This window comes from Oryx dammah, unplaced genomic scaffold, assembly GCF_014754425.2.
Source record: "Oryx dammah isolate SB20612 unplaced genomic scaffold, SCBI_Odam_1.1 HiC_scaffold_17, whole genome shotgun sequence".
Lineage (NCBI taxonomy): Eukaryota > Metazoa > Chordata > Mammalia > Artiodactyla > Bovidae > Oryx > Oryx dammah.
The window spans coordinates 28,337,539-28,348,613 of record NW_024070201.1 but is presented as its reverse complement, the minus strand read 5'-3'; the positions used below and the strand labels follow the sequence as shown (position 1 = coordinate 28,348,613).

Below are 11,075 nucleotides of genomic sequence, written 5' to 3'. Positions count from 1 at the left end.
AATGCGCTTTAAAAAAAAAAAAAAATTTAAAAGAGCCCCTCCCATTTTCATGCTGGAGCTCTCTCCAAAATGGGTACACCGAGTGGTTCGGGCTCTCGCTACCCCCTCTTCCTACTGTGCACTCGGGGATGGGGAACGTCTGGTTTTGGTGCCTTTCTGCAGAGAGTTGGACTGTTTCTGCCGCTCGGGCACTGGGGCCCCGGCGTGCTCCGCTAACGAGGCGGCGTTACAACGAAGCTGAAACTGGGTGGCTAACGGGGCCTGGAGGGAAGAGGCGGGCAAAAGCGCCCCCGCCCCTTCTTCCTCCGTTCTCTGCCTGCCGCTGCATGCAAAGCAGACCCTAATATATGCACGCGGAGGGAGGGGGGCTCGCGAGCACGTTTCTGATTAAGAGAGGGGGAGGAGAAGAGCGTTGGGCATTATGATACACTGGGTGGAAAGGGGCCCGCCGGCGGCGAGCTCTGTGCGCGGGGTTAGTGGGCAGAGGGGGGAGGGGGAAGGAGGAGGGTTAGGGCGGGGGATGCATATCCACCCCGTTTACTTTATTGCGGGAAAGAGGGGAGGGCGCCTCAAGCTAGGCGTTAGAAGCCTGCGAGGCTGGGAAAGCACAGAAGGGAGGGAGGGGTTTGTACTGGGAGAACTTGCGTTGGCTGAGGCTGGGGGATCGATACACAGCCTGCAGGCCCCGGGGCAGCCTCCATCCACCACCCCCCCCAACCCCCCGGCCGAGGTGGAGTTCGCTGGAAGGTCACGCAGCCTTCCCGGACTCCCGCACCCGTACGGCGCCCGGCCAGTAATATAACAGCCTGGGGCGGTGAATTTGGGGAGGAGGGGGAGGGTCGTGGTGAGCAGGTTGCAATCAGCTCTGGCCCTCTGGAGGGTGCTCTGCACGCCTCCAGAGAAGGTCCACGGCCTCCTGGTGCTGAAAACCTACGTCCCTCCACCCGCGAAACGTTTGTGCTGAGCGAACGATGGGGTGGGGGCCTAGAAGAGCGGAGAAAGGGAGGAGACACAGGCAAGCTTCAACTCCCCCAACTCGTCCCGGATCGATCGTGGTTCCAACCGCGCAGGATGGAGCCCAGATGGTTTGCAAAGCGCGCACACACAGAGCACACACACAGAACCAGATTCCGTTGTTACATCGCGTGGTTTACTAGGTGCAAAAAGGGTGGGAGTAGGGGAAGAGCCTCTTAAACGGCAGCCCCAGGACTCTGCTAAAGGGCATAGACACCCCATTGTGGACTGTTTCTCCATTGCAATATATTTAGCGTTAGGCGCTGGGGGTTTTGCTTCAGTATCGCTGCTCTGATCAGTTACAGATTGGCGACCACGTGGATTCCCGCAAGCATCCTGATTTGTTCCCCCTCTCACTCTCTCTCGCTTATTTTTCTTTTGTATTTGTCGTCCCCCCCCCTTCTTTAATATGCATAACGGTCTACAGAGGTAATAGGCAGGGGACTGACTGACAGGCTTTACAAAACTGTGTCAACAGGATTTCTTCCCGTCCCCCACCTCTGAGAATACATAAACCTGCTGGGTTCTGAGTAACCTCTTCATTTCAAACATACTTCTTGGGGCACAGGTGGGAGGTCTGCAGGTTCAGTGGGGACAGCAGGAAGGAAGAATGTCCCTGAAGATTGTGTTAAGTCCTCAGACTCAAGCCTCCAAGTAGAAAACTCCTTGATAAAATCATTGATTTGTCTCTTTGCCTCCTGACTAGTCCAAAAGGAGCACGAGCAAGTCAGAATTTGGTTTATTGTTGGAGCTCTTAAGGCAGAAAGAATAACATCTGTTGAGTGCTTTCTGTGAGCCTGAGTGCTTTATGCACGTTCAGTTCTCACCAACCCTCCGAGATAATTCTGATTTGATGAACGTGGAAACTGATATATTGTCCAAAATCACAGGGCTAGTAAGTAAGTGCAAGACCAAATCTCACTGGGGTCTAACCATACTGCTGATTCCCCGAAAGACATACTATGCCACCTCACACTCATTAGGATGACTTTTTTTTTTTTTTTAATGGAAAACAAATGTTGGTGAAGATGTGGAGAAATTGGAACCTTTGTGCACTGTAAGCAGGAGTATAAAATGGTGCCACCATTGTGGAAAACAGTATGGTGGTTCCTCAGAAAAAAAAGAATTACTCCAGCAATTCCACTTCTGGGTATATAACCCCCTAAATCTTGAAACCACAGTCTTGAGATATTTGTATACCCATGTTCATGGCAGCATTATTCACAACAGCCAAAACATGGACACAAACCCAATATTCATCAACCAATTAATGGATTACCAAAATGTGGTATGCTCATACAATAGAATATTATTTGGCCTTAAAAAAGGAAGGGAATTCTGAAATATGTTACAAGATGGATGAATCTTGAGGACATTATGCTAAGTAAAATCAATCAATCATAAAAAGATAAATATTGTGTGATTCCATTTATATGGAGCTTCCCAGGTGGCTTCCCTGATAGCTCAGCTGGTAAAGAATCTGCCTGCAATGCAGGAGACCTGGGTTTGATTCCTGGATTGGGAAGATCCACTAGAGAAGGGATAGGCTACCTACCCACTCCAGTATTCTTGAGCTTCCCTGGTGACTCAGCTGGTAAAGAATCTGCCTACAATGTGGGAGACCTGGGTTCGATCCCTGGGTTGGGAAGATCCTCTGGAGAAGGGAAAGACTACCCACTCCAGTATTCTGGCCTGGAGAATTCCATGGACTTTATAGTCCATGGGGTTACAAAGAGTTGGACACAACTGAGCAACTTTCACTTCACTCCCAGGTGGCACTAGTGGTAAAGAACCTGCCTGCCAATGCAGGAGACATAAGAGATGTGGGTTTGATCCCCGGGTCAGGAAGATCCCCTGGAAAAGGGCATGGCAACCCATTCCAGTATTTTTGCCTGGAGAATCGCATGGACAGAGGAGCTTGATGGGCTACAGTCCACAGGGTCACACAGAGTCAGACACGACTGAAATGACTTAGCAGCAGGGTAGTAAAAAATGTAAAGACAAAGTATAATGGTTGCCAGAGGATGGAGTGAGAGGAGAATGGGGTGTTATTGTTTAATTGGTAGACTTTCAGATTTATAACATGAAACGAGTTACGGTGATGGATGTGGTAATAGCTGCACAACAATGTGAATGTGTATATATATATATATATATTTTTTTTTGGCTGTACCAGGTCTTAGTTGTGGCACACAGGATCTTAGTTGTAGCATGTGAAATCTAGTTCCCTGCCCAGGGATCAAACCCAGGCCCCCTGCATTGGGAGAACAGAATCTTAGCCACTGGACTACGAGGGAAGTCCCAACAATGTGAATATATTTTTTAAAAGAAAATATTCTATGCTTTACTCATAAGTTACTGTAAACTGCATGTGCTTTATTATTTTTTATTTTAAATTTTAATTCAATTTATTTTTCTTGAATACCTAATATATACATATGGTTACAAATTTAAAGAAATAAAATTTTCACTCTACTCTTAACTTCCCTCCCCTTCCCTCCCATAGTTATACCTTATCCTTTCTTAGTGGCAACTAAGGTTATCAGTCTCTTGTATATTCTTCAAAAGATAGTCTATACCTATGCAAGCAAATACAAACAGATGTTTTCCCACAAATGAAAGACTATCAAACACATTTCCTGGATTCTGCTTATAAACCTATCTTAGAAATCATTCCGATCAGTAGACAGCATTTCCTTATTCTTGAAGGGGGCTGTGAATAGATGAAGCATAATTTATTTAACTAGTTCTCTGTTAGTGCACACAAGTTATTTCCAAACTTTCAAACAATCCTGCAGTGTACAACCTTGAACATATCTTATTTTGCAAATGTGTAACTATATCTGTAGTATAATTTCTAGAAGTGGAATTGCTAGGTCAAAAGGTATGTACACTTATAATTTTGATAAACGTTGCCACATTGTCCCCTGTAAAGACTGAGTTGCCCCCTTGTTAAGATTGTACTAATTCATACTCCCAGGGTTCCCAGGATGCTCTAGTGGTAAAGAACTCACCTGCTAAGGCAGTAGACTTAAGAGACATGGGTTCAATCCCTGGGTTGAAGATCCCCTGGAGGAGGCATGGCAACCCACTCCAGTGTTCTTGCCTGGAGAATCCCATGGACAGAGGATACTGGCAGGTTGCAGTCCATGGTGTCCCGAAGAGTCGGACATGACTCAATCAACTTAAAGTGAAAAGTGAAAGTGAAGTTGCTCAGTCGTGTCCGACTCTTTGTGGCCCCATGGACTGTAGCCTACCAGGCTTCTCCCTCCGTGGGATTCTCCAGGCAAGAGTACTGGAGTGGGTTGCCATTTCCTTCTCCAGGGGACCCAGGGATCGAACCCTGGTCTCCTGCATTCCAGGCAGACACTTTAACCTCTGAGCCACCAGGGAAATCAGCATGCATGCTATTCTTACTCCTACCACTCTAATGGCAGAAAGTGAAGAGTAACTCTTGATGAGGATGAAAGCGGAGAGTGAAAAACCTGGCTTAAAACTCAACATTCAAAAAACAAAGAACATAGCATCCAGTCCCATGGCAAATGGATGGGAGAAAAGTAGAAACAGTGGCAGATTTTATTTTCTTGAGCTCCAAAATCACTGCAGACGGTGACTGCAGACATGAAATTAAAAGACGCTTGCTCCTTGGAAGAAAAGCCATGACAAACCTAGACAGCATATTAAAAAGAAGACACGTTACATTGCTGACAAAGGTCCTTATAGTCAAAGCTATAGTTTTTCCAGTACTCATGTATGGATATGAGAGTTGGACCATAGAGAAGGCTGAGCACCAAAGAACTGATGCTTTCGAGTTGTGGTGCTAGAGAAGATTCTTGAGAGTCCCTTGGACAGTGAGGAGATCAAACAAGTCAGTCTTAAAAGGAAATCAACCTGGAATATTCATTGGAAGAACTGGTGCTGAAACTGAAGCTCCAATGCTTTGGCCACATGATTCTAAGAGCCGACTAATTGGAAAAGACCCTGATACTGGGAAAGATTGAATGCAGGAGGAGAAGGGGGGTGATAGAAAGTGAGGTGGTAGGATGGCATCACCGATTCAACGGACATGACTTTAAGCAAACTCTGGGGGACAGTGAAGGACAGGGAAGCCTGGCGTATTGCAGTGCATGAGGTCGAAAACAGACATGACTGAGTGACTGAACAACAATCGTATGCTCAGATTCAGTATTTGTAGTTATGTGATCTTGAACCAGGCACCTAAGCTCATGATGCCTCAGTTTCCTAATCTGCAAAATAAGAATATCAATGAAGACTGAATGACCTAATCCAAGTAAAGTGTATTCTCTCTCACTCAGATAAAAACACTTTCTTAGTCACTGGTGAATATATGTCCCCTCAAATAAGCAATTTCCTTTCTCCAAACAGGTCCCCAATGGAAAACATTGTGTTAGTTGTCCCCAAAGTCCTGGAACTAAGAAAAGAATGGTAGCTGGGTCATTTAAACTTGCCCATAGGAAGACTTAATCATCACCAAATGGCGGACAGTTCAGAATCCTTGGATGTTGCTTTCTTTGGTGAAGGAAGGGCCAAGTCCGTTACTCTTCTGTGGGTTGCCATTCCCTTCTCCAGGGAATCTTCTGGACTCAGGGATAGAACTCAGGTCTCCTGCATTGCAGGCAGATTCTTTACAGTTTGAGCCACCACGGAAGCCTTCTGTGAAGGCACCTATTCCATTAAGGAAGCAGTGGTTACATTTTGCTACTGCCCCTTTCATGAATTTCCATTCCAAAAGAATTAGGTATAGCTATGTCTATAACTAAAAGGACTTTAAATAATTGCCCCAGCATGAGCAGTTAGCTTTCTTTAAAGGATTAGGCTGTAGTCTTGGCCAAAGGCAAAGACTGGATAATTCGGGGGCCTTGAGCTCTTTGGGAACAGGCACTGCATATTGCTTTGCTTGGTATCCCCTATGCTGAGTAGTGTCTGCTGCTGCTGCTGCTGCTGCTGGTGCTAAGTTGCTTCAGTCATGTCTGACTCTGTACGACCCCATAGACGGCAGCCCCATCCCAGGCTCCCCCGTCCCTGGGATTCTCCAGGCAAGAACACTGGAGTGGGTTGCCATTTCCTTCTCCAATGCATGAAAGTGAAAAGTGAAAGTGAAGTCGCTCAGTCATGTCCGACTCTTAGCAACCCCATGGACTGCAGCCTACCAGTCTCCTCCGTTCATGGGATTTTACAGGCAAGAGTACTGGAGTGGGGTGCCATTGCCTTCTCTGTGAGTAGTGTCTATATCGGCTCAATTAATGTTTGTGGAATAAATGACCCTTCCCAGCTTCACTCTTGGACCTTGGGATTTATACCCAAAGGGTTTTATTTTGTCAGAGTTGCATGTGCTGGCTTTTCATTAAAATACATTTTATTTAAAATCAGCTACATTGTCTCCATTGGAAATTGTACAAAGTGAGTATCAAAGAGTGCATCTCTCAAAGAGAGAAAGATGATAGGAATAATTCCTATTTGATTATTACCGCGTCACCTTGTTGAAGCTTGAAGGAAATGTTGCACTAAAGCGTTTCCTTTCCCTTTCTTCCTGGTCACCTCTAACTTGTACTCTTATATAGTACTCTTCTGGCTACTTTGACCACCTGATGAGAAGAACTGACTCAATGGAAAAGACCCTGATGCTGGGAGAGATTGAGGGCAAAAGAAGAAGGGAGGTGGCAGAGGATGAGATGGCTAGATAGCATTACTGACTCAGTGAACATGAATTCGAGCAAACTCGGGGAGACAGTGGAGGACAGAGGAACCTGGCGTGCTGCAGTCCCTGGGACTGCAAAGAGTGGGACAAGATCTGGCAACTGAACAACAACAACAAAGTAGTCTTCTGAGTGGTTTCTCACCTTCAACCTCTGTGTGCATCTTTATTCAGTGAGCATGTACTGAACATCTATTTTGTAACAGCGATTATGTTAGATCTGGAGGTACAAAGATGCTATGTTACAAAACTTCCACAGAAACATGAAAAGGAAAGAGGCCTTTGAGAACCAAGGCTTCAGTATTGCCCAAACATTAGGTACAGGAGGCAAAGTGTCAAAAAATGACTGGCCAGGGAATTACCTGGCGGTCCAGTGGGTAGGACTCCACCCTTTCACTGCTGAGGGCCTAGGTTCAATCCTTGGTTGGGGAAATAAGATCCCACAAGCCATGAGGCATGGCCAAAAAAAAAACCAAAAAATGACTGGTAAGATCATATTAAGGAGTTTGGAATTTATTCTAGAAAGATTAGGGGGAAATGGATAGATTTCAAACAGGGACTGACATGATGGAATTTATGCCACATCACTTGGCAACTGGGTGTAAGGAAGCAGGCTGATGTTTAAACTAGAGGTAGAAAATGAAGTGACGATATTTCTGACCTCTTCCCATGGCTTCAGACTCATCTGTCCACACGTAGTAGTCCAGACGAAGCGTGCATGGGTAGTGAACATAACAGGAACGAGCACAGCTTCTGGAGCTACTTAGCAGATACAATGACTTTTGGTGTCCATTTTGATCTAGAGGATGAAAAAGGGATTTGTCTCAGGTTGTCAGCTGGGTCAATCCAGCAGGTGGTGATACCACCAACTAAGAGAAGGACAACAGGAGGAGGAAGGTATTTTTGCTTGGAGATGATGAGCTTGGTTTTATTTATTTATTTTTAAAATAAATTTATTTACTTTTATTTTGGGTTGTGCTGGATCTTTGTCGCTGTGCGGGCTTTTCTCTCATTGCGGTGAGGAGAGGGCTACTCTTCTTTGTAGCTCACAGACTTAGTTGCTCCGCTCCAAGTGGGATCCTCCCAGATCAGGGACTGAACCCATGTCTCCTGCATTGGCGGGTGGATTCTTGACCACTGAGCCACCAGAGAAGCTTGGTTTTAGAACAGTGGAGTCTGATATCCTGTGAGATCTGCAGGTGGAGTTGTCTAATAGGCAGTTGGAGTCGTAGACTAGAGCTCAGGAGAAAAATCTAAACTTACAGATTTGGGACTTGGAAGTATAAAGAGCGTTGCTGAAACTATGGGCAGAAATGAGACCACACAGAAGGGTGTGTGTGGCACACAATGGCAAATGGGTCAAGAATAGAATCAGAAGAAACCTATCTTCCTATTGGATAAGCTAACAAAGAGTAGCCAGTGGAACGAGACTAAGAAAGGATTCTCAGGGTGGGACTTCCCTGGAGGTGCAGCGGTTGACTCCATGCTTCCACTACAGGGGGAACTAAGATCCCACATGTTGTACAGCAGAGCCAAATATATATATTCAAAAATGAATTATATATAAAAAAAGAATGATCCGTGAGTAAAAGAGGGAAGCCAAGGGAGAAAGAGCTTCAAATGGAGGAGCTATAAACAATGTCAAACATAGCAGAGGTGCCCAAAAGCAAAAGGACTGTAGAGTGTTCCTTGTGGCCCCAGGGAAGTCACAGGTGAGCCCTGTGCGTGCAGTGCCAAGGAAGATGAGAGTCTGGAGTCGGATGTGTTTGGCTGAAGAGAACAGGGAGAGGGCAAGAAGCTGGTGGAGGCAACTTTGGAGAGGCTCAGCCATCAAGGGAAAGAGGATTTTAGCTGGATCCCCTTAACACCTGGTTAAGAGTTTATTTCTTTTTTAGCTATTATTTTGGTTATTATAAAAGTAACATACACATAGTAAAATTTTTCAAACAATAGGAAAGAATAGAAAATAAGAAGTGTAAATATACTTTCCTTTCCTTTCCTCAGAAAGGAATCACCCTTTTAAGTTTGTCTATTACTTCAGAATATAAACAAATATATATTTATTCATTTATCTGTATGGGTGTACACACGGACACACTCACATTCTTTTTTACTCAATGTGGTTGATTATACCATACAAACTACTTACTATGCCTTATCCCCTAATCTTTTTCACTTAACCATACGTCCTGGAAGCCTTTCTGTATCTTTCCAACCTTATCTCCCACTCTCTCTCTAGTTCACTCTGCTCCTGCTGCTCTGACCTCCTTGCAGTTCCTGGAACACACCGGCACACTCACACCTTAATGCTTCTGCACTGGCTGTTCCCTCTGCCTGGAATGTTCTTCCCCCAGATATCCTCTTGGCTCACTTGCTCACTTCCTCGGATCTCTACTTAAATGTCACCTTCTCAGAGAGGCTACCACTGTCATTCATGATACCTTACCCTGTTTTGTGTTTCTTCACAGCACTTGCATCTCCGGACTTGTTTCACACCAGTCTCCCCCACAAGGACATGCACTCCATGAAGGGAGGGACCTGGTCCACTTCACTGCTCTGTATCCACAGCCTAGAACAATGAAAAGTCACTCAGTCATGTCCGACTCTTTGTGACCCCATGGACTGTATGTAGCCCGCCAGGCTCCTCTGTCCATGGGATTTCCCAGGCAAGGATACTGGAGTGGGCTGCCATTTCCTTCTCTAGGGGATCTTGCTGACCCATGGATCGAACGTGCGTCTCCATGTAGGCAGATTCTTTATCGTCTGAGCCACCAGGGAAGCCCATGCTTAGAACAGTACCTGACCTTTAATATGTACTCAATAAAGTAGGAAAAGGCATATACACCTGGCATAGTATCATATTATGGATAACAACATAGTGATTAAGAGTGCAAGCTCAGAATTTCCCTGGTGGTCCAGTGGCTAAGCCTCTGCACTCCCAATGTAGGGGGTCAGGGTTCCGTTCCTGGTCAGGGAACTAGATCCCACATGCCCCCAACTAAGACCTGGGGCATCCAAATAAATTTTAAAATAAACAAATATTTTGTTTTTTAAAATAGAGTATGAGCTCAAACAATTTGGGCTCTAATCTTTATTTCTCAGTAGGAGGGTACCCTTGGGTAAGTGAAAATGTTCCCTCCTTGTAAAACAGGACCATACTAGTGCCTAACTTCCTGGATTGTTGTGAGGTTTAATGTGTGAAGATATGGAACATGCTTAGAACAGGAATGGCATGTAGCAATTTTTTTTTTTTTTTGCCACACTGCTTGGCTTGTGGGATCTTAGTTCCCTGACCAGGGAATTGAACCTGGGCCCCAGCAATGAAAGTGCCAAGTCCTAACCATTGAACCACCAGGAAGTTCCCAGCAAATTGTTAGTAAATGTTCACTGTTCACTGCTATAATTGTTAGTAATATTCTAGAAAGATAAAATATTAATAGTAGCTGCAACCTCAGTGAGCTCCTCTTCTTGTCTTTCTTCCATTCTTCCAGCCTGTCTTCACATCTTCTTCATGGCTGCTTCCTCTGTCCTTCACCCGTTAGATGCTGATGTCTCCTGAGTGCTTTTCGTTTCTCACATTCTCTTAGAGTGAACTCATGGTTGTAACTACTACCCCGGCGGGAGAGCGCCCGAACTGCTACCCCAAACCGCACTGCTCCCCGAGGCCTAACTCTGGCATCCAGACTGCTTTGAGTATTTCCATTCTAATTACTCGTTAGGTTGGATGACTCACTGAAGTGTGGGTTCCTCAAGGGCAGGAATAGTTCCTTGGTTATCTTTGTCTCCGCTTCTCTAAGGGAGGTGCTCTTGGTAGGGACAGTTTGTAGGTGCTCAGAGTCTAGTGGAGAGAAACAGACAACAAACAAGTCACCATCGTAAGTCAACTGGTGACAAGTGCTATGTAAGAAGGATGAAGAGGGTGGAGAACTGGGAGAGACTAAGGTGCAATTGTGTATGAAGGCTGGCCAGTGGAGACCTTTGGGTTAAGGGGCTATTTGAACAGTGTGCTGGGGAAGTGAGAGGGTAAACTAAATGATGTCTGTGGGAAGAGTGTTCTGAGTATAAACTGAAAAATGCAGATGGCCTGAGGTGAAGTGAGTTTGGGACAACAAAGAGGCCATTGTGGCTGGAGTAAGGTCAATGACAGGAACAGTGGGAGAAACGAGTTGTGCCAAGTAATGGGCAAGGGGGTGCTTCAGATCCCACAGAGAAGAAAATGAGATGATGTGCTACCGGAGGATTCTTAACAGTAGACTGACAAAATAGTCAATTTATACTTGAAAGGATCACTTTGGTTGTTGGTATAAGAATAGACAATAGAGAGGCAAGGGTGAAGGTGGGGAGG

General features: G+C 45.4%; 1 long non-coding RNA gene across 1 annotated transcript; it reads right to left on the bottom strand.

The window, feature by feature from the left end:
• Window positions 1-7,222: 7,222 nt before the first annotated feature.
• LOC120876323 lies at window positions 7,223-10,756 on the bottom strand. Its single transcript, XR_005724152.1, has 3 exons — window positions 10,181-10,756; window positions 9,177-9,299; window positions 7,223-7,529 (listed from the first exon to the last, which is right to left on the bottom strand). It is a non-coding gene; the product is annotated as an uncharacterized LOC120876323 (long non-coding RNA).
• Between the last annotated feature and the right edge of the window lie 319 nt (window positions 10,757-11,075).